Source organism: Petaurus breviceps, unplaced genomic scaffold, assembly GCF_028583685.1.
Source record: "Petaurus breviceps papuanus isolate PSGF00001 unplaced genomic scaffold, PetGlider_PUasm1.0 183, whole genome shotgun sequence".
In the NCBI taxonomy this organism is placed as follows: Eukaryota; Metazoa; Chordata; class Mammalia; order Diprotodontia; family Petauridae; genus Petaurus; species Petaurus breviceps.
The window spans coordinates 26,061,719-26,089,305 of record NW_027185791.1 but is presented as its reverse complement, the minus strand read 5'-3'; the positions used below and the strand labels follow the sequence as shown (position 1 = coordinate 26,089,305).

The following is a 27,587-nucleotide window of genomic DNA, read 5'->3' as shown; positions in this document are numbered from 1 at the left end:
CTGAATTCCACTCTTGCCTGGTCAATCTGGGGGCCTCTAAAAGTCTGAGTTAGGGAATTCCCATATGGATTATACCAATTGCTCAATATATTCATAACAGTAATTCATCTTTGGGCAAATGGACTTTCAGAGTATGAAGTCCACTGTCCCTACAGTGAGATGAGCCCTCACCATTACCCCTTAATTAATTGACATTTATAGTGTACCAATCTAACAAAGAGATAGAGAACTGCTGATTTGGGTAGCAGAAGAATCAATATCTTTGCTGAACCAGGGCATAGTAATCCCTTTAAAATCACTTCTTTGTCGTTCATCTAGTGTATGGCCTTAAGTCTGGATAATATTGGGTGAAGTAAAGTCTTTCCTTTCTCCCTAGGCCCCAGTTACATTCTCTCTCCGTGTTTATAATTGGCTATGGTGAGGGGTAGTGTTTATAAAGCCAACCAGCTAAGCCTTTTCTGCTCCCCATTCTCCTTCTTCTCCCATCTTCTATGAGTTTTCTGACTATGTGTGTGAAAGCTTTTTTAGAAGGTAGTTACTCATTCTCTCTACAGGAATTTCTTTATAATTTCTTTTATCCCATGTTTTTACCTTGGCAATGTCAGAGGACCAGTAGCAGTCAAGCATCCCCAAACAATATTATCTGCCAGCATCTTTCTGATGTCCCCTTTCCATATGATAGTGGTCACTAATCCTTTGAAATCAAAATCCAAAACTTGAGCATAGAGACCTGACATTATGGCAAAATAACTTTCTTTGAAGTGTTAGTCTACTTTTCTCTTGCCTCAGTTCATTTTTGGTAACTTTCCAAGAATTCTTGCCAAGTTACGTGATGTGGCTATACATTCATTCTTGGTATAGTCTCACACCTCTTCTAGCTGTAATTTGGCTGGAGTGATGAGAAAAGCCAAACTATTCCCCAATTTCGGTGACCTTTCACTTCAGTATTCTGTTGTTATAGCCACTTTTCTTATCACTAGAAATAACTTCTTGAACTCGGGGAATTTCAGAGTAGACAGAAAATATGCTACTGGAAAAAATGGGTGAGTAATTTCCCACTCAGGGACTAGAAAACTAGAAGCTTCTGCCTTACACCCCACCCCCAACATGTACACATTTAGCTTTATACCACATAATTTTATTAGAAAGACCTCACTTTTGATACAGTTTTTTTTTCTATGTGTTAACTCTTATTTAAATTATTCCTATCAAGAGAAAATAACATATACACCCCCCCCCCCCAAAGGAGAGAGAGAGAGAGAGAGAGAGAGAGAGAGAGAGAGAGAGAGAGAGAGAGAGCAAATTACATTTGGAAACTAGATTTGAAGACCTGAAATGGAGGAATGCTCCTGTGTCTGGGCTGATGTCCTCTTTTATTTTTTTAGTGAGATTTTTGGGTAGCTATTTCATACTCCAGTATTTGTGTCTCTGAAGGCAAGAACAACTTCAGATAGGTCAAATATAAAAGTCAGCTACCATACAAGGCAGTGATCACTGGGTGAAAGATTCCCCTAGACAATTGTGGAGTTGAATTTTTACATTCCTTTGGCATATCAAGGTCGCATGTGAGAGAACTTTTTCAAACATTTGTGCATTACCAATTTACTAACACAGTGGGAAAGAGTACAGGATTTTAAGTCAGAGGACTTAAGTTCAAATCCAGCCTCTGACACTTACCACCTGTGAGCCTCTGAACAAGTCATTTAACTTCCTTAAATCTGTTTCTTCATATGTAAAATGAAGGCATTGGAGAAAATGGCACGTGAGTTTCCTTGCTTCTTTAGTTCTATGTCTTTTTCATGATCATGGTTTGGCCCTAGGAGGGAAATGCTAGTCAAGTCCAGGAACTGGGCGTGGGGATGAATGCCCAGGTGACATCCCCCCTTCACTAAACTGAATATTTAAATATTGCAAGTGGATTTTTTTCTGTTAGATGACATCATAAGCCCATTTAGTTAATCTACCCAAAGCAGCCACCAGATGGGGTGGTAATGTTAGATTAAATAGTCAAGTAGCCAGTCTTTCCAGGTACGGATGTCTGATGTCTAGAGATAGCCACTCAAGATAGCATTGGGGGTGGAGGGGAGGGGGATGAAATTGTAATAAAATGTAATAATATATTTGTTTAAAAATCAGTCTAAATATCAATCACATAGGACCATGGAAGTGTTATGAAAGAGAAGATACTGTATGAAAGCCACAATAAAAAAAAATGTTGTAAGCATTTAATATTCCCTTACTTGTTTATACACCATTTCTCCTAACTAAGCACAACTAACTCTTATCAGTTTGTATATGGAGTCTTGTTTTGTTTTGTATTGTTCTTACACTTTGAAATGACCACTTAGTTTTTATCTATTTTCCTCCCTAATCTTGCCACTTTGAGACTTGAAACACCAGAAATGAGCAGGAGCCAGTTGACTTTAGGTATTGGCTAGCTTTAATCTTTCCAATTACAGTACTCTGAACCACAGAAGTATAAAACTGCAAGGGACCTCAGAGGTGCTCTAGCTGAATTATTTCATTTAAGTGATGGGTAACATGTTAACCAGAAAGATTGTGATTTGTCCAAGTGTACATGCTTAATCACAACTGGTTCCTAGGTCCCTGGTTATTAGAGTAGGACCCTTTGTATTAAAAGATACTTTTTCTCATACCTTATTTCTTGATTCTATATTTTCTCATGAGTTTAAAAACATTTAGAAATGTTCTTTCTTCCTGAGCCTGTATTAGGAAGAACACTAGTACACAGGGTGGGCGATTGGCGCAGGTTCTTTGATCTGCTTTTCTAACAGAAAAACAACTTTAAAGGAGTTAATGTTCTTATTTTAATTAAAAGACAGATAAGTACAGATAGGTAAAAAGAAGTAAGTATCCAACAAAGAATCCAAAAGATATGGTTCCAACTATCTAAACAGAATAATAGATACCTAATCACCAGATGAGAGAACACCAACATCTGGGTTCAGGCACAGGCAGGGAGCTCCTTAATAATGTGTACCCAGAGTTTTGTCTGACCAAATCACAGAGAAACAATCTTCACATGAGTGAACCCCAAAGTAACCCAATATATATAGTTTTCAACTAACAGGCTCAGAACCAGAAGACAACACAACCCATGTGACTCAGTGCCTGATTAGATCAGTAGCAATAGGTGTGAAAGCCTTCATGCAAGCAAGCCTCCCTGTAAGCAAACCTTCCCTTAGGTAGGTTCCTCCCCCATGGCAATATAAATCTCCCTGAATCACCTGATGGGTTCTATGTGCCTCAGGATGTGTCAGGCTATGAAGTGAGCTGAAGTTCAAAGAAGCAAGACTTCTGTGATTGAAATACCTGTGTGCCTTTAGATCTGGGAACATAGCTCCTGTCCCAAGGGAAAAGATGGACACATATGGTCACATAGGCCTATTAATGGGTAGAGAAGATTTTATATTCAATTAAAACTTCAGAGCTTTGCTTCCCATATCCCCCATCCCAATGGCATTTATTCCCAGATTATCCCGAAGATTCTAATTGTATTTTTGTCCAGGCAAAGAGAATATATATATATATATATGTATATATATATATACACATGTATATGTATATATATATACACATGTATATATATATGTATATATACACATGTATATATATGTATATATATGTATATATGTATATATATATACATACACACACAATCTGTGGGGTTACTCTTGTTCTGGAGTTTATTCAGAGTCTAGCTCAATTTCTATAAGGGATATCAGGGTATGGTGGTAAATATTTAACAACTAGCTATCAAAAAAATGTATAAAGATGGGGTGGCCAGGTAGCACAGCGAGTAAGAGCACCAGCTCCAGTGTTGGGATGACCTGGAGATTGAATCCTGGGCTCAGACACTCAGCAACACACCCAGAAATAACTGGCCGTGTAACCTTGAGCAAGTTACTTAACCCTGATTGCTTAAAAAAAATGTACAAAGATAGATATTAGTTTAATTTGCATTACTAACATTTTGTCTATCACTTTCTTGAGTCTAGACAATCAACAAATCAGTAAATTAAGTCCTGTCTTACCATATTTGCTTATTTCCAAGGAATAAATCAAACACAAAAAAAAAAAAAACTGGTTCACTTCAGCTAATTTAAACAAAATACCTCTGGTATTTATAGAAGATGTGGGATTTTCATATAGCATCATTAATTGGAAAAGCAACATGGGATAGTGGGTAGAATGCAGCATTTGGAATTAAGATGTTCATTAAGCCTTAGATATTTACTAAGGTCATGAAATTTGTCACAAGTCACAACCCCTCTGAGCTTCATTTTCCTCATCCTGAAAATAATGGAGTTGAACTTGATCTTTGATCATCCACATCTAACTCTATGATTCTTTAATTTAATATTGTAAACCATCTTTTTAGACAGGATAAGCAAATCTTTTTATTGAGGATATTTTTAATTTAATAACATTCAGCAGTCAGTTATTGAACATTTAAACATTTTCCCAAAGAAACACATACACTATATATTATTATGAGCTACTTGACTTACTACCAGAATTTATGCATAAAAAAGAGAAATGTATCTTTCAAAGTAGTCACCTTGTGACAGCATAAACATGATCTAATAATGCTGCCATTGCTCACAAAATATTTTTAAGTTTTTTCAATTACATGCAAAAACAATTTTATCATTCGTATTTTAAATTTTGAGTACCCAGTTCTCTCCTTTCATCCTCCCAGCCCCACCATTGAGAAGGCAAGTAATGTGATATGAGGTATACATGTGCAGTACTGCATAGCATATTTCCATATTAATAATATGGCCAAATAAATCACAAAACAAAAATTAAAAAAAAGAAATTTTGAAAAAAGTATGCTTTCATCTGGATTAAGACTCTATCAGTTCTGGGGCAGCCAGGAAGCACAGCGAGTAAGAGCACCGGCTCCAGTGTCAGAACGACCTGGAGATTGAATCCCGGGCTCAGACACTTAGCACCCACCCGGAAACACCTGGCCGTGTAACCTTGAGCAAGTTACTTAACCCTGATTGCTTTAAAAAAAAAAAAAAAAACTCTATCAGTTCTTTCTCCAGAGATGGATAGCATTTTTAACATAATTCTTTTGGTATCCTCTTTAATCATTATATTACTGAAAATAGCTGTCGTTCATAGTTGATCATCATATAATATTGCTGTTACTGTGTACATCGTTGTCTTGCTTCTGGTTACTTCACTTTGCATCAGTTCATGTTATTATTTCCATATTTTTCTGAAAGCGTCCTATATCATTAATTATAGCACATTAGTATTCTATCAAAATCATATGCCACAACATTTTATAATAAGTCATTCCCCAAGTGATAGGAATCCCCTCAATTTTCAATAGCTTAGCACTATAAAAAAAGAGCCGCTATAAGTATTTTGCGTGCACACACACGCATATATACATTTATATAATCTTTTTTAGAAAATTCTTGAGAATATAAACTTAGTAGTGTTATTGCTGGGTCAAAGGGTACAAATAGTTTTATAGCTCTTTGGGTATAGTTCCAAATTGCTCTCCAGGATGTTTGAATTAGTTTACAAATCCACCAACAGTGCATTAGTGTCCTGTTTTTCCCATATCCACTCCAATATTTATGTTTTTTTTTCTTTTTTGTCATAGTTGTCAATCAGATTGGTATGAAGTGTTACCTAAGAATTATTTTATTTTGTATTTCTCTAACCAATGGTAATTTAGAGCATTTTTTCATATGACTGTATGTAGCTTTGTTTTCTTCATCTGAAAACTGCCTGTTCATATCCTTTGACCATTTATCAATTGGGGAATAACTTAACATTCTAATAAATTTAACACAATTCTATAGATATATGGGAAATGAGTCCTTTATTAGATAAATTTGCTATAATTTTTTCAGTTATGATTGCTAACTATATATTTCCCTCCATCTTATTTTCCTCTATTTTTCTCCCTCCTTGCACCCTATTCAACTGCACAAGTTAAACCACATCTTCTGAAGACCTCCTCTCTTAATCTGCCCTCCCTTCTATCAGCCTCCTTCCTCTTTTTTTCCCTTTCCCCTCCTACTTTTTTGTAGGATAAGACAGATTTCTATAGACAACTGAGTATTTATGTTATTTACTCTTTGATGTTATTTGCCTTATCTAGTTTGGACCATTTGACCCACAGTTCATAAAGTATTGAGATTTTCATATTCATTTATTGAAAAATGCACTTGATAACAAAATATATATAAAAGAGGGTGGGGTTCAGGTTGACACTAATGTGATGACATTAAAAAATTATTTTTAAATAAAAAAATTAAAAGATTATATTGGAAGAAGAAAGGGGGAGACACATAATAAGCTAAATTACATCACATAAAGAAGCACAAAACCTATTAGAGTAGAGGGAAAGAAGGTAGGGCTTGAGCATTGTTTGAATCTTACTTGCATCAGAGTTGACTTGAAGAGGAAATAACATACACACCGAGGTGGGTATAACAATTTATCTTACCATGTAAGAAAGTAGGAGGGGAAAGGGAAAAGAATAGCAGGGGAGTAAGCAGGCAGGGTGGCAATACAGGGTAGGGTAGACTAAGGGTGACAATGTTTAGAAACAAAACATTGGTGAGGAGGGACAGGGTGAAAGGAGAGAGAAAAATATAAGGGGTGAAAAATAAGATGGATGGAAATACCCAGTTAGTAATCATAACTATGAATGTAAAGGGAAGGTACTCTCCCATGAAATGGAAGTGGATAGCAGATTGGATTACAAACAAAATTCTATAATATGCTGTTCACAAGAAACACATTTGAAGCAGAGAAATGTACACAGAGAAAAAGTAAAAGGCTAGAGCAAAATATATTATGCCTCAGTTGAATTAAAAAAAAAAGCAGGGGTAATAATCCTGATCATGGACAAAGTAAAAGCAAAAATAGATTTTAAAATCAAGGAAGGAAACTGCTTAAAAGAACTGATGCTGAGTGAGAAGAGTAGAACCAGGAGGAATTTGTACACAATTACAGACACAACGTATGTGTGATGACCAACTTTGATAGACTGGACTCTTCTCAACAATGCAGGGATATAAGTCAATCCCAAAAGATGCATGATGGAGAGAAAAACGTGCATCCAGAGAAAGAACTAGAAAGAACTAAATTTATAGCCAGGTGGAAGCAAAATACCTGATCTTTTTCGTTCTCTTATTTGATTTTATGTCCTCTTTACCATTTTTCATTCCAGCTGGTATAATCCATCCTTATAACCTGACCATTGTATAATGTGAAAGTATTTACAGATCCTATACTTGATTATAAGACGCCATGGGGGGAAAGGGGAAGGAGGGGGACAAAATGTGAAATTCAAGGAATTGTGGAATTGAATCCTGTAAACTAAAAGGAAACAAACAAATTAATAAATTAAAAATTGAATTAAAAAAAGAAATTAAAAAAAAGAACAATGAAGCAATCTCAATTGCACATATATGTACCAAGTGGTATATCATCTAAATTCTTAAAGGAGAAGTTAAGTGAGGTCTAGGGGGAAAATAGATAGCAAAACCATACTAGTGGGAGACATCAACCTTCCCCTCTCAGAATTAGATAAAACTAACCACAAACATAAACAAGAAAGAAGTTAAGGAGTTGAATAGAATTTTTGAAAAGTTAGATATAATAGACCTCTGGAGAAAATTAAATGGTGATAGAAGGTAATATACCTTTTACTCAGTGGTACATGACACCCACACAAAAACTGACCATGTATTAGGTTATAAAGAACTTGCAATCAAATGCAAAAAAGGCAGAAATGTTAAATGCACCTTTTTTCAGATCATGATGTAATAAAAATTACATGTAATAAAGGACCATGGAAAGATAGAATAAAAATTAATTGGAAACTAAATGATCTAATCCTAAAGAATGAGTCTAATGGGTCTAACTACAAATTATAGAATCAATCAGTTTCATCAAAGAGAATGACAATAATGAGACAACATGCAGAACTTATGAGATGCAGTCATAGCATTGAGGTTTAAATCCAGGGACACCAAAAACTTTTGCAGTTTCATGGTGTGTTGTGGTGGAACCATCTTAAAGAACTCAGAATTAGACCACCTCTAATCCAAGTATAGGCATTTATTTAGATTGATGCTTCTCATGAAGCAGGCTAAATTCCAAGAGCAACCAACAACTTCAGAGAAAGCAAGATTGGTTTCTATTGGAATGGGTCTGGGTACAGTAACTAGGTAGAGGCAGAAGCTGGATTCCCATCACATGGACACACCTGCTGTTTCTGTGGGAACTAAGAGTTCAGGGACAAACCTGTTGTTCTAATGAGCAGAGAGGCATATAGAAAGAAGTTACAACATTGGCAGGGGATGGGGGGGGAGGACTAGGTAGGTATAGCCGGCCTGTAATGAAGTTAGAATATTGAAACTGGTGGCAGTTTAATAGGATTCCATCAATAGCAGTTATTAGGGGAATTTTATATTTCTAAATGTTTGACTGAATAAAATAGGTAAAGAGGAGATCAAAGAATTGGGAATACAACTAAAAAAGCTAGAAAAAGAACAAATTTAAGATCTCTAATTAAATACAAAATTAAAAATTCTGAAAATCAAAGGAGAGATTAATAAAACTGAAGGTAAGAAAACTATTTAATTAATAAATAAAACTAAGAACTGGTTTTATGAAAAATAATGATAAAATAGATAAAATTTGGTTAATGTCATTAAAAAAGAAAGAAGAAAACAAGCATCAAAAATGAAAAGGGCAAATTCACCACCAATGAAGAAGAAACTAAAGCAATAATTAGGGACTATTTTATCCAACTCTATGCCAATAAATCTGACAATCTAAATGAAATGGATGAATATTTGCAAAAATATAAATTGTCCAGGTTAACAGAAAAGGAAATAAAATACTTAACCTATTTTAGATAAAGAAATTAAACAAGACACCAAAGAACTTCCTATGAAAAAATATCCCAGGCCAAATGGATTCACAAGTAAAGCTTACTGAACATTTAAAAAAATAATTAATTTCAATACTATATAAATTATTTGGAAAAATAGACAAAGAAAGAGTCCTACCAAATTCCTTTGGTGATACAAATGTTACTGATACCAAAACCAAAAAGAGCCAAAAGAGAAAAATAAAATTATAGACCAATTCCCCTAATTAATGTTGATGCAAATATTTTAAATGAAATTTTAGCAAAGAGATTAAAGCAATTTGTGATGCTGATAATACACTATGAACAACCAGAATTTGTATGAGGAATGCAGGACTGGTTCAATATTAAAACACCATAAGCATAAAAACCATATCAATAATAAAACCAACAGAAATCATTTGATTTTCTCAATAGATAAAGCAAAAGCTTTCAACAAAATACAACCCCCATTCTTAGAAAGAATAGAAATAAAAGTAGTCAGAAGGTTCTAGGTGGCACAGTGAATAGAGTACTGGCCCTGGAGTCAGGAGGACCTGAATTTAAATCTGACCTCAGACACTTAAGACTTCCTAGCCATGTGACCTTGGGGAAGTCTCAACCCCAAATGCCCTGCCTTCCCACTCCAAAAAATCAAATAAATAAAAGGAGTCTTTTTTAAAATGATAAATAGCATCTATGTAAAACCATGGACAAGCATTATATATTATGGGGTTTAACTAAAAATATTTGCAATAAGATCATGAGTGAAGCTAGGATGCTTAATATTATGCAACATTATACTAGAAATGTTAGCTATGGCAATAATAGAAAAAAAAGAAATTGAAGGAATTAGAATAGGCAAAAGAGAAAGAAAACTTTACTCTCTTCAGCTGATATGTAACACTTTGAGAATCCTAGAGAATTGACCAAAAACCTAATTGAAATAATGAACAACTTTAGCAAAGTTGCAGGATGTAAAATAAACCCACATAAATCATCAGCATTTTTATGTTACCAACAAAATCCAGAAGCAAAAGATAACAGAAGAAATGTCATTTAAAATAACAGTAGACAATATGATATATTTGGGAGAATACTGCCAAGACAAACCCAGGAACTATATGAAAAAAAAAATTACATAACACTTCTCATATGAATAAAGTCAGAACAAAGCAAATGGAAAAATACCAATCAAATTACCAAAAAATATTTTATAGAGCTAAAAAAAATTAAAAAATTCATCTGGAAGAACAAAAGATCAAGAACCTCAAGGGAATTAATTGGGGAAAAATGCAAAGGAAGGTGACCTAGTCATACCAGAACTAAAACTATATTATAAAAGTGGACATAACTGAAACTATTTGGTCCTGGCTAAGAAATAGAGTGGTAAATCAGTGGAATGGGTTAGGTACAAAAGACATGGTAGCCAATGACTATAATAATCTACTGTAGTACAGTAATCTACCCAAATACCCCAGTTTCTAGGACAATAACTCACTATTTGACAAAAACTTCTGGGAAAACTAGAAAACAGACAGGCAGAAACTATATATAGAGCAACATCTCACACACTATACCATGATAAAGTTAAAATAGGTATATGATTAAGACATAAAGGGTGATACTGTCAGCAAATTAGGAGAGTAAGGGATTTCTTACCTATCAGATCTATGAAGAAGTGAAAAATGTATGACCAAACAAGAGGTAGAGAACATTATGAAATAGAAAATGGATAATTTTGAATATATTAAATTAAAAAGGCTTTGCACAAACAAAACCAATGCCACCAAGTTTAGAAGGAAATCAGAAAGCTGGGATTCGATCTTTATGACAAGTGTCTTTGATAAAGGCCTAATTTCTGAAATATATAGAAAAAATGAATCAAATTTTTAGGAATACAAGTCATTACCCAATTGATAAATGGTCAAAGCATATGAACAGGTAGTTTTCAGATGAAGAAATTAAAGCTATATGTAGTCATACGAAAAAATGTTCTAAATGACTACTAATTAGAGAGATGCAAATTAAAACAACTCTATGGTACCACCTCTCACCTATCGGATTAGCTAATAAGACATAAAAGGAAAATTATAAATGGTGGAGATGTAGGAAAATTGAAACACTAATGCATTTTTGGCAGAGTTGTGAGCTGATCCAACTGTTCTAGAGAGCAGTTTGGAGCTATGCTGAAAAGGTTATAAAACTGTGCCTACCCTTTGATACAGCAATATTACTACTAGGTCTGTATCCCAATTGGATCATAAAAAAAAAACAAGGAAAAGGATGCACATGTACAAAAATTTTTTGTGGCAGGAAATAATTGTAAAATGAAGGGATGCCATCAATTAGGGAATAGGTATACAAGTTTTGATATATGAATGTACTGGAACACTATTGTGCCATAAGAAATGATGAGCAGGCAGATTTCAGAAAAACTTGGAAATACATGAACTGATGCTGAGTGAAGTGGGCAGAAACAGAAGAACATTGTACACAGTAACAGCAACGTTGTGTGATGATGAACTATGATAGGCTTAACTCTTGTCAGCAGTACAATGATTCAAGGCAACTCTAAAAGACTCATGTGGGAAAATGCTGTCCCCATCCCAAGAAAGAATGATGGTATCTGAATGCAGATAGAAGCATACCAATTTTGCTTTTTTTAATTTTTATTTCCTTTCTCTTGGTTTTCCACTTTTTCTCTGATTCTTCTTTCACAACATAACTGAGGTGGAAATATTTTTAACATGATTTTACATATATAACCACTATGAAATGGCTTGCTATCTTGGGGAGGTGTGAAAGGAGGAAAGGAGGGAGAAATATTTGGAATTTAAAATCTTACAAAAATGAATGTTTAAAACTAAAGCATGTTAAGTAAAAACTTTACATGTAATGGGAAAAAAAATTTGTAAATGCCAAAAAAAGTCATCCCTAAAAAAAAAATCCCAGGAATGGCATATGGCCAGTATGTCCAGGAGATAGTCTTCTGTGAAGAAAAGAGAGGATGCCATTGTCCCTGGAGCACAGTGTATATGGAGGGAGTGAGGTTTAAGAACATTGGAAAGGAAACAGAAGATCTTCTATGTGATCCGAGAGGTCATAGAAGATGAGTACCATTTATAAACTGGGGAGCAGTGAGGAGGCGCCAAGCAATGGGTGAACTGGGATGGGAAAACCTTAAGACAGGGAAATGATGAAGGCCTGGATGAAGGTGATGGGAGCGCTAGAGGAGAGACGTGTGGTTCCTCTTGGATTCATGTGCCTCCTCAAGAACAGTGTGCTTCACACACAAGTAGCAGCATGAAATTGTCTGCTACTGACAAGCTACATTTGGAATTATTTGGCGTATTCATGCTTGGAATATAGGAGTTTATGCTCAGACTCCCCAGGACATTTGCCAACTGTAGTTACTTGCAGTTTTGGTATCTGAACAGATCTAGAATCAAATCGCAGTATTTCTAACTTCATTTCTGACTATTTTGACTTTATTTTTCTTAGTACTATGTACAAAATTTCCTTAGTCAATAAGTCAACAGACATTTATTAAGCATTTACTATGTGTGAAACACTGTGCTAAATCCTGGGGATAAAAATTCAAAATTTTTTTCAAGTATACTGTTGTCACTACAGCTGGAAAAACCCAAATTTTGCTATCTATCTATCTATCTATCTATCTATCTATCTATCTATCTATCTATCTATCTATCTATCTATCATCTATCTATCTAATCTATCTATCTATCTATGTATCTATCTATCTATCTATCTATGTATCTATCTATCTATCTATCTATCTATCATCTATCATCTATCTATCTAATCTAATCTATCTATCTAACTATCTGTTTGTCCATCTGTCTATTTAACTATCTATATTTTTTTTAAAAGAACCTTTAGGGAGTCTCTGTGGCACAATCGGTTAGCGCGTTGGGCTCTGTTAACTGAAAGGTTGGTGGTTCGAGCCCACCCAGGAGGTATGGTACAGCTGTGTTGGGGTGGCTAGGTGGTGCAGTGAATAGAGCACCAGCCCTGGAGTCAGGTGGACCTAAGTTCAAATCCGGCCTCAGACACTTAACACAAAAACTAGCCATATGACCTTGGGCAAGTCACTTAACCCCAATTGCCCTCCAAAAAGCAAATAAATAAATATCACTTCATTTAAAAAAAAAAAAGAATCTTTAGGAATCAAGTTGTGATTATGAGAGAGACAGAGCTTCCATTGTTGGTGCTTGGGGGTGACTGTGAAGGGGGAAGGGTATATTACTTTCTTGAGCTCTCTCTTCCACAACAGGAATGTGTTCACCTCTAACACAATCTACCAAAAAGACCAATTAACATTTCAATAATGAAAATGTCTTTGCCAAGACTCTCCATTAAAATTTAGGATGACCAAGCTTATGAAGGAGAAAACTAACCAAAGTGATCTGAATGGAGATGAATTCCTTTGTACAGATTTCTGAAGGCAGCTAAGTGTCATGACCAAGTCATATTCTCAGCAGGAGGAGCTGATGACTAGTAGCTTACAACCTATAGCTCACTTTGGTATGTCTGCCATCTCCTTAATTATTCACCTATTGGGCCTGACTTTCACCTGTCAAGGGCGCCTCATTTTCCAAAGGTATTTCAGCATTCAAGGATCTCCATGGTTTTGGTTTTTTGTTACTGAGATGCTGACCATTGATGTATTGATTGTTTGCTAACTTAACTAATAAATTGATAATTAATTACCAAGACGCTTATTGTAGTCTGCCTTATCATGGACTCCTTATTTGCTTCTAGGAATAAGTGAATCCCAAACTCATTTGCCAGGTTTATATAATCTAGTAGTATTTTCTTCATTGTCCTAACAGAGCCAATCCCACATTGGCTCCTACTGATCAAATTTTTCGCCTCACTTTTCTTTATTGTCTCTCTCTGTCTTTTTTAAATCTTTAATTACATACCTATACAGCTTTGAATTTACTTGGATGTCACAATTTAACAATAACTAAATTATAACCAAACTGAAAGTAACAGACATAGATGTAGGGGAAAAAAAAAAACCTTTGGTCAAAGTGTAATGACTATTTATATTTAAAAAAAAAACATTAAACATAAATGAGCAAATGAATCTTTTTAGTATGATCAATAGCATCTTATGATGAATGGAAAGCCTGAGATACACAGTATCTAGCTAATTAATTATCTAATAGAAGGTTCCAATAATGGGGCTCATTTCCTTGGGGCAAAACTTGCGTAGCTTGGATTCTATTTACACTTTAAATGTAAGTAAGGTCTTCTATATGGATGGTGTTCTGCCCAAGATCAGGGAGAATGTAACCCAAAGATTTGAGTTCATCTATCAGTAATGTCCATCAGAGATTGACTGAATGACCTATAAGAGTTGGTCCCTGAATGAGGAAATAGAAAGGAAAAACCTCAATCTTAACTTAGTAATTGATTGCTGATATAATAGAAAAATAATCATTTTTCTCAGTGTGCTCTACCACATCTTCTAGGATCCTCTGTTGTTGTTTTGAGTCTTATCAGTCATGTCTTTGTTGTGTCTCCATTTGGAGTTTTCTTGACAAAGACACTGTAGTAGTTCACCATTTCTTCTCCAACTGGAACTGAAGCAAACAGGGTTAAGTGATTTGTCTATGGTAACATAGTTGTTAAGTATCTAAGGCGGGATTTGAACTCATGGAGATGAGCCTTGCTAACTCCAGGTCCAGCACTCTATCCACTGTGCCTTCTCTGTTCCGCCTCTGTGTATTACAGTCGCCAGCCAATGTCATTCCCCCCGCCCCTTTTTTTGGAGGGGGGAAGGCAGGGCAAAAGTGGTAAACTGACTTGCCCAGGGTCACATGACTAGTAAGTATTGAGTGTCTGAAGCTGGATTTGAACTCAAGTCCTCCTGACTCCAGGGCCAGTGCTGTATTCACGCTGCCAATGTAATTTGACTTACCAATATAATTATCCCACTGCTGCCCTCTAACACTTCCATGGTTTTCTATCTGCCTTACAACTAAAAAATTATTTTACATTTTGTTTCCCCAAGAGTGTCAAGCATTGAGAGCAATTGTTGTCATGCTTTTTCTTTAATTCAATTACGAACATTTATTAAGCACCTACATCAGGTCAAGCACTATGCTAAGTACTAGAAATGCAAATAAGAAAAAAGAAAGATAGTCCCTGCTGTCAAAAAGTTTATAATCTAATGAGGGAACACAATGCAGAAAAGGAAGCTCGGAAGGAGGAGGGGGTCATGAGGAGGGAGGTCATCTTGTTCCATGGAGATCAAATCAAACAGAGTTACAGATAGTAAGTGGTAGCTGCCAAGTCCAGATCCTGCATTCTGTAAAGGAAAGCTTTGGGAGGAGTTCCGTGCTCATCCCCCAACCTTCCAATAAGAGGAGAGAGAAGACTGGGAGAGTTGGGAAGGTGTTGAGTATACAAAGCTGCATTAAACAGAATGTTGGAAGTTATTTCAAGTGATGAACTTATTTTGGGAAGGGGATTCTGTTATGTAGAGATCAGACCAAACAGAGCTGCAGATGGAAAGTGGAGAGGGTCCACATCCTGCTCTCTATAAAGGCATATATAACTTTGTGTCCTCAGAACTGAGCACATAGTAAGATTTCAATAAATATTTTTTATTCATTCTTTAATTCAATCCTCCTTGTCTCCTAGGCAAGACTGAATTTATAGTCGCTTAGGATTTCTGCTCAACACTATAATGCAGCTTCCAACTTGGCAGCAGTAAAAACAAAGTCAGTGGGTTGTTTTTAGTCACTAGCTGAAATTTAGTTCCATATGCATGATCTTTGGTCTTTTAAGTAACAGACCACTTCAAAGTTAAAACCTCTAGCTTGAAAATATGATAATTTCCCTTTCAATGTCCTCTGCTATAAAATGCAATCAGTTCCATGACTCTCAGGATAAGAACAACTAACAGTCTCTCCAGGTCAGCCTCTGTGGGAACAATGAAAGGACTGTATTTGCACAACTCAGCACTAATGCATGCAAAAGTCAGTTGACCAAGTCTTTAAAAGTTTGTTTACATTTGCCCTTCCATTGATCTCCAAATGGCTTTGTGGTATTAAAACAATTCAGAATTTCCTGGCTTGCTGTTTCTGGTTCTCTTTAATCATGTAAGTACAAGTCAGGCAATTCAGTGGTTTAGTATTAAAACGGTTGTTCTTAATGGATTTGTGACAGATGCCATCGGATTCTAGAAAAGTACTTTGATCCCAAATGTTCTGTGTTTATAGCAAACTCAGGAGGACTCCAGTCTTCGTGGTCTCAATGCTTACACCTTTCTGAGGCACCATGTAATGTAGATATTTAATAAAGACTTTGAAAATTTCTTCTTAAATAAAATCTTAAGCATTTTATTTAGGTGATTCAACATTTTTAGCAATTTCTCTTGAAATTGCTACTGTCTTAGAGATCAGATAAATAGAATCATCAAGGTATGTCAAGATTTCTGGAATGTTCTTGCTTCCAACTATTTTCTCCATCAGTTATTGGAATAAGTCATTGCTCCCAAGATACTTTGGGTCATGTACTCAAACTGATTAAATGTACCTGAGCAGATAAAAGCAGACTTCTTGTTTTCTGCCACTATGGGAATTTTACAGCAACCGCTGCAAAATTTCAGCACTGAAAAGTGCTTTGTAAGATAGTATTGAAATAGTTCAGATGATTCTTGGCATGGTGTTGTGATTTGATTCTTTTGTTCAGTCTATAGTCTACACATATTTATATCTTTCCATTTTTCTTCTTTATCACCACTATCAGTGATGCATGTGGGCTACTAAACAGTGTGATGAAGCCATTGACATCTTTGGTGCATGTTGTAGGCTAGACTTGACTCAGGCCATTTTGTTGTTCTGATTTGGGATGAGAATGATATGAGGCATTCATAGACCAGCTAAGAGTTAATAAAAGAAAGTTTATTTATCCATAACTTAGAAAAGATATCCAGGAAAGATACAGAATTGATTCATGTGGGCAGAGCTTCCTTGCCTGCTGTTGACCACAACATTTCATTGGTCAGAAGCCTGAAGAGCCCTTGATGCCTTGTACGTTTGTTTTTGTACATATGAAACCAGGAATCTGCCTCCATAGTTGAAGCCTTAATTCCATGGGGTAATTAAGTGTCAAGAATGGTTTTAATGCCTTTTATAGAAAAATTAGGATAGCTCAAGGAAAAGTTAATCTAGCCTTTGGGGCAGGGCCTTAGTAGATATTGCCCTCACTGTGTGGTAGTTTGGAAAGTTTCTCATCAAGATAAAGGAGTCACCTTCAGTTAGTTCTACAGTGGTTAGGAGTTAGTGACCTGGATATTATGACTTGCTTTGTAGAGTGAGAACATGCCTATCTTCTTGCTGAGCTTTTACCTCACTCACTTTTTCTATTCTTCAAGTACTGAAGAATTTTCAAAGTCAAAATTTTGAGGATATATTTATACAATTGGGAAGGAGGTACTGGTGTACTGTTCACTACCATGGTTCTACTCTATTTCCCATCAACGTCAGCATGGGCTTCATGGATAATTGAAATGTATAGGTACCAAGTACAATTTGGTGTTGGCAGAATCCTGCTAATATTTTCAATAGATTGATGTTTGTTCTGAGCAATACTGACATGCCTTGTTGTTGACACCAACTACTTCTTTAGGAAACTTTAAGCTCAGTTTTTGTCTCACAGATATAAATAGATGTTGTCACTAAGTTCACCATTTTCCAGACTTTTTCAAAATTATAAGATTTTTTTTCTCAAATGTCTCTAATAGAATGATAGGATGGATTATAATAGTAAATTGAGATTCACTATAAAGGATAGTATTGTATTATGAGTTTTAAATGGGATTGTGACAAATGAAAAGTTCTAGACAATTTTCTGGGTAATTAATCGTTTTATTAATTATGGTTAGTAAATAATTAATATTTCATTTCATTTGGCTGTCTCTCATAAGCCAAAGACAGATTATATGATACCTATATGCACTTGCAGAGTAAGTTTTCCCAATAAGTATCAATCATCTCTGGTTGGTTAACAATTAATGAGAATAATTAATATTATAATGAGAGATGTGCTTATTCTAAGGAGTAGATATGGACTATGGCTGATCACTCAGACCACCCCCACCTAGGGCAATCTAGACAAAGGGTGCACACTTCCACTCAGACCTGTGTTTACTAGAACAAAATGGACCATATTTCACCTACACCAAAATGTCTTTACTTTTTGAATAAATCTAAACTTTCCCAGTTGGGTGGGGTCTAAACAAGATTTAAGAGAATGCTAAATGCAATCTCATTATCAGCCCTGTTCTTCAGATGCTAATTTGACCTAGTAGATTGAATAAAGAAATAGGAAGAAAAAAAAATCCTGGATCTCTAGAATAGTAATTGATTATTGATATTAGAAAGAAATAATAATTTGTCTCAGGATTGATCCATAATTAACAGGGGAGAAAGTCTTTTTCACTCCTTTGGGGTTTGGGAGTAACTTCCTTCCTTGCTTCCATTGCTGTTTCCCACTGCTAGTACTACAGATCTCATTTTCCATAATACAAAAGCTTCATTCTCCTCACAAGTACACCCAAATTGAATAAGGCCATCTTCTCTTCATGTATGATAACATAAGGGCATCTTCTCTTCAGGTTATATCTCTGTCTTTATGTTTGGCTCCAGAAAGTGGTGCTCATAAATCAGGTAGAAATGATCTCCATTCTTTTGTCTCTTTATCTTTGCAAGAAGAATAGTTTTATCTAAGGTTTCATATCTTACCAGATCTGCTGTGAGATGCTCACCCTGAATCTTTGTGTACCTTGCAGTGCCTATGATAGAGCAAACATTTTAAAAAATGTTTTTGGGGTGATAGAGCTTGGTTTTTGTGAAACAGAATGATGAATGGACCCTCTCCCAATAGCTTCAACTCTTACATGACCTATTAAAATCATGGTTTGCAAGAGTTCATGTTTGTTTCTGTGCTAGAACACTATTAAGGACAAGCTTTAAATTAATCTAAACCAATAGATTTTTGAAAACTTGGGTTAATTTAATCCTGTCTCCCAGGTATGTTTATTCTTCTTCTGAGCCTCCATATTCACCCATATTATACTTTGGACAGCAATTCCTCTTTATATTGAAAGACATTTAGATTTAGGCCAACAGTTTGACTAGGCTGTAGAACCCACCAAGCCTTTGCAAGCATTTTTAATGTGTAGTATGCAGGCTATTGTCCTCCGAGACCACCACCAAAGAATTGATAGTTTTTCTTAGATATCTTCTGAGTCTGAAGCAAGTCTGTTGCACATTTAGCCCATACTTCTGTTTTCTCTTCCCAAAAAGAGCAAGAGATGTTTACTTAGAAGATTTCTCTCTTGTTCTTATGATACCTGTTTGCAAGGAGATGTCTACCCTGATCAAAATTCATCTGGAATTTTATTTCCTGTTCTGCATGCCATAGTTCAAGAAAGACATTAATGAGCAGGAAGTTATGAAGAATGACAGAATAAACTGTGTATGATTGTCTTAGAGAAAATACCAGGAGAGTAAAACATTAGGGTTTTTAATATTAAAAGGACTGTCATTTGGATTTGGGGATAGACTTTATTTATGGGATCCAGAATTTTAGAACTACCCACAAGTGGAATGGACTGCCCTGAAAGGTTGGGAATCCTTCTTTGCAGACCTTTAAACAGAAACTGAATGACAAATTGTTGAGTATTCTCTACGTAAACTGACGTCTCTTCCATCACTCAAATTCTGTTTCTATGATACATCAATGATCCCTTATGAATCTTAACTTCCACTCTATGGTGATACTTTAGATTCATCTTCCATATTTTCAGCGATTGTTCCATTGATCTATAGCGACAGGAAAGAAGATTAAGAACCAGTTTTGCAGAGACTAAACAAAACATATTTTTTTAATTTAAAATATTAAAACTTGGGGCAGCCAGGTAGCACAGCGAGTAAGAGCACCGGCTCCAGTGTTGAGAAGACCTGGAGATCGAATCCCGGGCTCAGACACTTAGCACCCACCCAGAAACACCTGGCCGTGTAACCTTGAGCAAGTTACTTAATCCCAATTGCTTAGGGGTGGCCAGGTGGCTCAGTGAGTAAGGGTACCGGCTCCAGGGTTGGGACGACCTGGAGATCGAATCCCGGGCTCAGACACTCAGCACCACACCCAGAAATAACTGGCCTTGTAACCTTGAGCAAATTACTTAACCCCGATTGCTTAAAAAAAAAAAATTAAAACTGGGAAAAATTAGAAAACCCCTCCCAAAAGTAAAACTGAAGTATTACTTTAAAAAAAGTCTGGACTGAAAGAAAAATCAGTGAATGTACATAAAAATACTTCATACATTACTCTGAAAATAAATTAAAAAAAAGAAAAGAAAGAAAAAAAGTTATTCCAGAATAAATCCAGAAAATGTGTTAGTGATAATAGAAAGAAGGAATTAGAGAGGGAGGAAATGGGGGAGGAAAAAAAGGAAAGGATGGAAGGAAGGAAGAGGAAGGAGGAAGAAAGGAAAAAAAGAAAGGAGGAAGAAATGGAGGAGGGAGAAAATAGAAGGAGGAAGGAAGGAAAGGGAAGGGAAGAAAAGGAGGATGGAGGGAGAAGGGAAAGAAAGAAGGAAAAGTTGGGCAAGGAAAATCTACTTGGTTACTGCTACATAAAACTACTTTATAATATGACTGACCTGAAAAAAAAGTCATTTTTCAGGTATTACCGGTAGACTTTTGCTATCAGCTTATGGTGTTAAGGGCATGGAGGCAGAGCTCAACTTTATTTCAGACCTCTTCTCTCTCATGGGAAGTGAGTTTTCCTTCAAACTCAGCTTGTCAAGAACAGTCTTTGATAGTTCAAAAATCAAAGTGTGATTATCTACTCTTCCCATCTTGCAGTGTTTCCAAGCAAGCTATTGTTTGTCTTTTTCTCTTTTGTTTTTCTTTTTCTTTTTCGTTTTTTCCCTAGGTGTGTTTTATCCAAAATTTATATGCCATGCTTCTACCATCAAGTGACCTTCTTCATCCTAATCACCTCAGCTTCAAGATCATCTCTGATGACAAAACTCTTTCTCTTTCTTGAATGTGGGATGCTCTCTGTCCCTTAGCATCTATTTGCTTTTTTTTAAGTAGTTTATTTATTTTTAGTTTTTAACATTCACTTCCATAACTTTCCAGTTTTCTCCCCCTCCTCTGCTCCCTCCTGAAGATGACATGATAAAGATAAGACTCTACACATACATTCCCATTAAACATACTTTCACGTTAGTCACATATAGAAGAACCAGAATGAATAGGAGAAACCGTGAGAAAGAACCAAATGAAACAAACAAACAAACAAGAAAATGTCTGCTATGCTCTGCGTTCAGACTCCGTAGTTCTTTCTCTGGATGTGGATGGAATTTTCCATCATGAGTCCTTTGGAATTATTTTAGATCTTTGCATTCCTTAACATCTATCTGTAAGACACACACACACACACACACACACACAATTTCAACATTTATGCCAACCAAAAGGGTCTTATTGAAAATAAATGGGATCTAAACTATAAAGGATACTTAAAGAGCAGAAGAACTAAAAACCGTTCAAATCACAAAAAAGAAAAGCAGTTTTGCTTGGAAGTAGAATAGATTCCTGCAGGGCTCACAGCACTACTTGCTTGTAGTTCCCAAGCCAGTGAACAGAATAAGATCAGATTAGATGTCTGGATAGGCAACAAAGTCTAATCTTTCTCCAGTATCCTCCCTGCTTGTCCAGCTCTCTTGTTCCTCCTGTTCCCTTTATTCCCTCTTTTTGAATGAAAGTGTGGGGTGAGCTTGAGGGTCAAGGTCAGTGGCTTCATGTCTCTCTCTCACCCAATGACAGGTTACACATTTAACTAAAGAATCTTCTAACAGTGGCATTTGCCATATTTTTTCCTTTTGATGATTTTCCTCTCACTAAACTTTAGAGCTGGCCTGGGTTGACTTAGTGAACAAATACATTTACTTCTTTCAACAAACTTACTCTTATCTTCCTCTTGGGTCAATAGGCTACTAACTTTTTATGACTATTATTCTAGATCAGACATGGAAGTTTTAGCACGATCCCAATATGGATCACCTTGCCAACTGAACTTTCTTTTTTAAACAAGTCAAGCCGAACCCTTTTTGAAATCACATAAATGCCATTACTTTAAATTCAATGTTATTTTCTTGTTACATCTAAATTGTCTTACTCTGCCCTTTCTGCACCACCTTCTCCAGCCATTCATATTAGCCAGTCTGATAGGATGAGGTAGTACCTAAGAGTTGTTTTAATTTGCATCTCTCTAATCAACAGTGATTCAGAACTTTTTATATGACTATAGATAGTTTCGATGTCTTCATCTGAAAACTGCCCACTCAAATCCTGTAATCATTTGTCAATTGGGGAATGACTTGTATTCTTATGAGTTTAACTCAGTTGTCCATATTTTGAGAAATGAGGCATTTAGCAGAGATACTTGCTGTAAAGATTGTTTCTCAGCTTTCACTTTCCTTTTTATCTTGGTTGCCTTGGCTTTGTTTGTGTGAAAAGTTTTTAATTTAATGTAATCCAAATGATCTGTTTGCATTTCATAACGCTTTCTATCTTTTGTTTGGCCATAAATGCTTCACTTCTCCACAGATCTGTCAGGAAAACTATCCCATGCTCTGCTAATCTGCTTATGATATCACCCTTTATGTCTAACTTGTGTGCCCAATTTGACTTTATCTCAATATACAGTGTAAGATGTTGCTCTGTGCCTAGTTTCTGAGACACGATTTCCCAGTTTCATCAGCAGTTTTTGTCAGAGTGAGTTCTTATCCCAGAAACTGGAGTCTTTGGTAAAAATCCTTTTTCTTTAAAGTTTTGAGTTCCATATTCTTTCTTTCCCTTTCATCCTCTATCCCCTTCCACTGAGAAGAGAAAATATTACATCAATTTTACATCTGTGATCATGTAAAACATGTTAATATTAGTCATATTCCCCCAAAAAAAGAAAATAAATTGAGAAAATTGTACTTCATTTTGCACTCAGAGTTATAAGTTATTACTCTGGACATGGAGAGAAATTTTTCATCAAGAGTCCTTTAGAATTATGATGGATCATTGTATTGATCAGATTAGCCAACTCTTTCATAATTGATTGTCATTACAACATTGTTGTTTCTGTGCACAGTAATCTCCCAGCTCTTCTCACTTCACTTTGCATTAGTTCATATAATTCTTGCCATGGTGTTTTTTTTTTCCTGAAACAAGTCCCCAATCCTTTCTTATAGCAAAATAGTACTCAATCATAATCATGTGGCACATCTTTTAAATCATTCAGCAATCAAGGAGGATCCCCACAATTTCCAGTTCTTTGCCTCCACAAAAAGAGCTCCTATAAATAAATATGTGTATGTGTGTGTACATTTTTTTATATAAAGGTAATTTCCCCTTTATTTTGATCTCTTTGGGATAAAACCTAGTACTGATATTGTTGGATCAAAAGGTATGAACACTTTTATAGTCCTTTGTGCCTAGTTCCCAGTTATTCTCCAGAATGGTAGGAGCAGTTCCCCACTCCACCAGCAACTCATTAGTGTTCCTATTTTTTCTTCATCTCCTGAAGCATTTGTCATTTCTGATAGGTATGAGGTGGAACCTTGAGTTATTGTAATTTGACTTTCTCTAATCAATTGATTTAGAGAAATTTTTCATGCAAGTATAGACAGTTTGGATTTCTTCTTCTAAAAACTGCCTGTTTAAATCTTTTGATTATTATCAATTGGGAAATGGCCCTTATTAAAAAAAAAAATTTAAAAAAACTGGCTCCTATGCTTAGTATATGTGTAAGAAATGAGTTCTTTATCAGAAAAACTTGCTATAAAAATTTGATATTATTTCATTGTATACAGTACCTTTTAGTATAATGTAATTTCCCTGATTATCTCTTACAAAGTTTTATTTTTGATTTTGCTTTGTCTGAGGTCATGTTTACTACCCTTCCCTTTTTTATTTTGGTTGAGGCATATTAAATTCTGTTCCAGCTTTTTATTTTAACTCTGCCTATCATCATGACTTGTATGTCTCTTATCAACAGCATATGGTTGGATTCTGGTTTCTAATTCATTCTGATATCTGCTTCTGTTTTATGAGTGAACTCATCCCATTCACATTCACAGTTATTATTACTAATTGTATATTTCTCTACATTCCATTTTCTTCAGTTTCTTTCTCTCTCTTCTCTGTCTCTCTTTGTCTTTTTATCTTGTATCTCCTCAAAATCTTGCTTCAAACTCGGAGTCTCCCTTAATCTTCATTCCCTTTTCTCTTCCCATCTTTCTCTTATCCCCTTCGCCTTTTATTCCCCTCTTGGATAAGTTACATTTCTAAACAAACCAAGTGTGACTTTTATATGAGAAAAATTTCCCCATTCTATTTGTCTTTTCTCCGTTCTCGCAGTGCATTGCTCTTTCTCACGCTTCAGTATTTCTGGAGACCATTCCAGCATAACTGCCACATATCCATGCCTTCTGTCAATGTAAACGCATTGTAACTGCTATAGTAATGATGAAGGTCTTCGGGCTACATGTATAATCTTCTCATATGTAAGCAGTTGTAACGGTTTAGCTTTATTGAGTTCCTTATAATTATTTTTTTTATATTTATCTGTTTTTGCTTCTCTTGAGCCTTCTATTTGAATGTCAAATTTTCTATTCAGTCTTTTTATCAGGAATGCCGGAAAGTCCTGAATTTCATTAATTATCCATTTTTCTCCTGAAATATCACACTCAGTTTATCTAAGTAGGTTTTTCTTGTTGTTACTCCTAGCTTCTTTGCCTTCCAGAATATCATATATAAAGTCCTCAACTCCCTAAATGTAGAAACCACTAAATGTTGTGTAATCCTGAATGTATCTATATGGAATTTGAATTGTTCCTGACTGCTTTCAGTATTTTCTCTTTGATCTAAAATTTCTGGAATTTGACGATAATATTCCAATGAGTTTTCATTGGGGATTTCTTCTGGGAGATGATTGGTGGATTCTCAATTTCTATTTTATGCTCCAGATCTAAGACGTTGACTAGGCTATTTTTTTTTTAAACTAGAACTTTCAAGTAGTCCCATAATTCTTATATTATCTCTTCTTAAATCTATTTTCCACACCAGTTGTTTTATATTTTACAATTTCTTTTATTTTTTTTACTTTGTTTTATTAAATATTTCATGGAGTCATTGACTTTCACCTGCTCCATTCTAATTTTTGAAGAATTTTGAAGAATTATTTTCTTCAGTGAGATTTTGTGCTTCTTTTTTCCATTTGGTCAATTTTGTTTTTAAGGAGTTCTTTTCTTCAGTGAATTTTAGTGCCTCTTTTACCATCAGGTCAATTCTGGTTTTTAAGTTGTTATTTCCTTCAGCATTTGTGCCTCTTTTTACCAAACTGTTACTTCTCTTTTTTATAATTTTCTTCTATTACTTTAATGTCTTTTCCCATTTTTTCCTTTACCACTTTTAGCTTTTTCTTTAACTCTTCCAGGAATTATTGCTGGACCTAAGTCTAATTATCATTTTTCCTTGAGATTTTGTTTTTAACTGTTTTCACATTTTTTTCTTCTTCTGAGTTTATGTCTTGGTCTTCCCTGCCACCATAGTAGCTTTTTTTGTAATCAAATTCTTTTCTTGTTAGCTTATTGTTCTAGCCTATTTCTTGCCTTTGTGCTTTATGTTAAAGTTGGACTCTGTTTACCTGGGTGTGGGAAGGTACTGTTCCAAGCTTTAGGCTTATGCTTGCTGTTCTTTTCAGAGATAGATCTACGGGTATGCAAGCTTTTGGTGCTTCCAAGACAGAGTGATCTGGAGAGGGGTGTGATCACTGTTCTCCTAATCTAAAGTCTGCTCCTTTGTCAGTAAGGGCCCCTAGTCTCTTGTGGACAAAAGCCCTAGAATTTCTCTTTGCTTCGACCAGGGCCCTTTTCCCCTTGGGATTGACCCCCAGCCCTCTTCTTCACAATGGAATTTTAAGCTAGAACTGGGCATGGGAAATAGAGTTGCCAGTTAGCAACAGTGATACTTCATGCCACAAAAGAATCCTCTGGAATTGCTTTCTGACCTTGTGTCAGAACTTCTTCCTATCTTTGAACTGAGAACTCCAGAAGCTGTTGCTGTTGCTTTTGTTCTGACCACTCCTGCCAGTACATCGGCTTCTTTTGTCTTGCCTGCATATGTGGTCCCTGGACAGGCCTTTACCCCTGTGTCACAGACTTTTCCTGAGGACTTCTTAAGTTTTCTCTGGCTGGAAAAGTGTCTCACCCTGACCTTTTGTTTGCTCTTCCACTCCAAAATTTGATTTGTGGGCTTATTTTAAAGGTGTTTGAAAGAGAATGTAGAGAGAATTCACCATCTTTGCTCTGTCCTCATGGCAATATTTTTAATATTAACATAACTGTGTGTCCAAAAACAGTATCTTGCCAATACTAATTTGTCTTTGCCTGCATGTACCTCAAAAGTTCCTTATGCACTCTCAACCTTGACATAAAAAAAGGAAACTCCAGGTAGCTGCCAACATCCGAGTGTAGGTATCCCACCCTCAGAAAGGTACTTTAGAGTATAACTTCCCTCCCTTGAAGTACATCTCCCCTCTGTAGGAACAGATCTCCTCTCCCTCTGGAGTACATTTCCCCTCTAACGTAGCATTTATCGCCTTCCCAGACACACACACACACACATAATATAATATCAACTTGTATTAGGTCCCTTCTTCCCTTCTACCCTTCTACTATTCTTACCTCTTATTTGTCAATAATACTCAAGATTATACTGGCCCCATTTTTATGACATATTATTCATGACATTCAAACTAATTAAGGCATTTGTTTACTCTAATATCTCTGATTGGGCCACAGACCTTTCCTTAGACATAAATTGGATCCTCACACATGGACTTTCCCTTTAGACAATCACAACTTGGACGCTGTGATCCTAGTCATCAAAAGAAAGAATCAAAAGCAGAACCTTTGTCTTCACAGGAGGACCTCCTTTATGCCACGAGACTGTCATGAGACAAAAAGGCTGGAGTGAGCATTGAGGCAATGGAAGACTGAATCATGGCATAGGAGGCTGAGATTTAAAAAAAAAAGTCTTTGGCTCTATGAGCATTTCGGTTCTTTTGCCAGCTGCTCCTCCCAAAAACTGTTTGTTCATAAATGCTATAATATAATGTTAGTTTGTTACTCTAATGTTTCCAGTAAACTGAATTTTACTTCAGTCACAATGAGAGATTGATAATAAGGTTAGGCAGAGAAATCAACCTCGGTGTTAAGTGTTAAGACTTTCCTGAGTTGGAACTTGAAGGAAGCCAGGGAAAGCAGTAGGTAGACATGAGGAGAGAGAACATTCTGGACATGGGGGATAGTCAGAGAAAATGCCAAACTAGTATTTTGTCATGACAAGACTGATACTAATCCTGCCTTGAGTTTCATTGCCATCTACCAGGACTTACTTTAATTTTTGGGAATTTCCTGTGTGAAACTATGATTGATAAAGTGGGAACCTTGTGGTCAATGCACTTCTAACAGAATTTTAAGACTCATCCTTTTTCCTGGGTCACTGAAGTTTTCTGCCCCCCCCCCCAGCTTTCAGGTCTCCACCAGAATCTACCC

At 35.8% G+C, this 27,587-nt stretch overlaps 1 protein-coding gene across 1 annotated transcript in view; it reads left to right on the top strand.

Annotated features, from left to right (window-relative positions):
• CNTNAP4 (contactin associated protein family member 4) overlaps positions 1–27,587 on the top strand; it is a 598,489-nt gene that overhangs the window by 36,203 nt on the left and 534,699 nt on the right. The window lies entirely within an intron of this gene.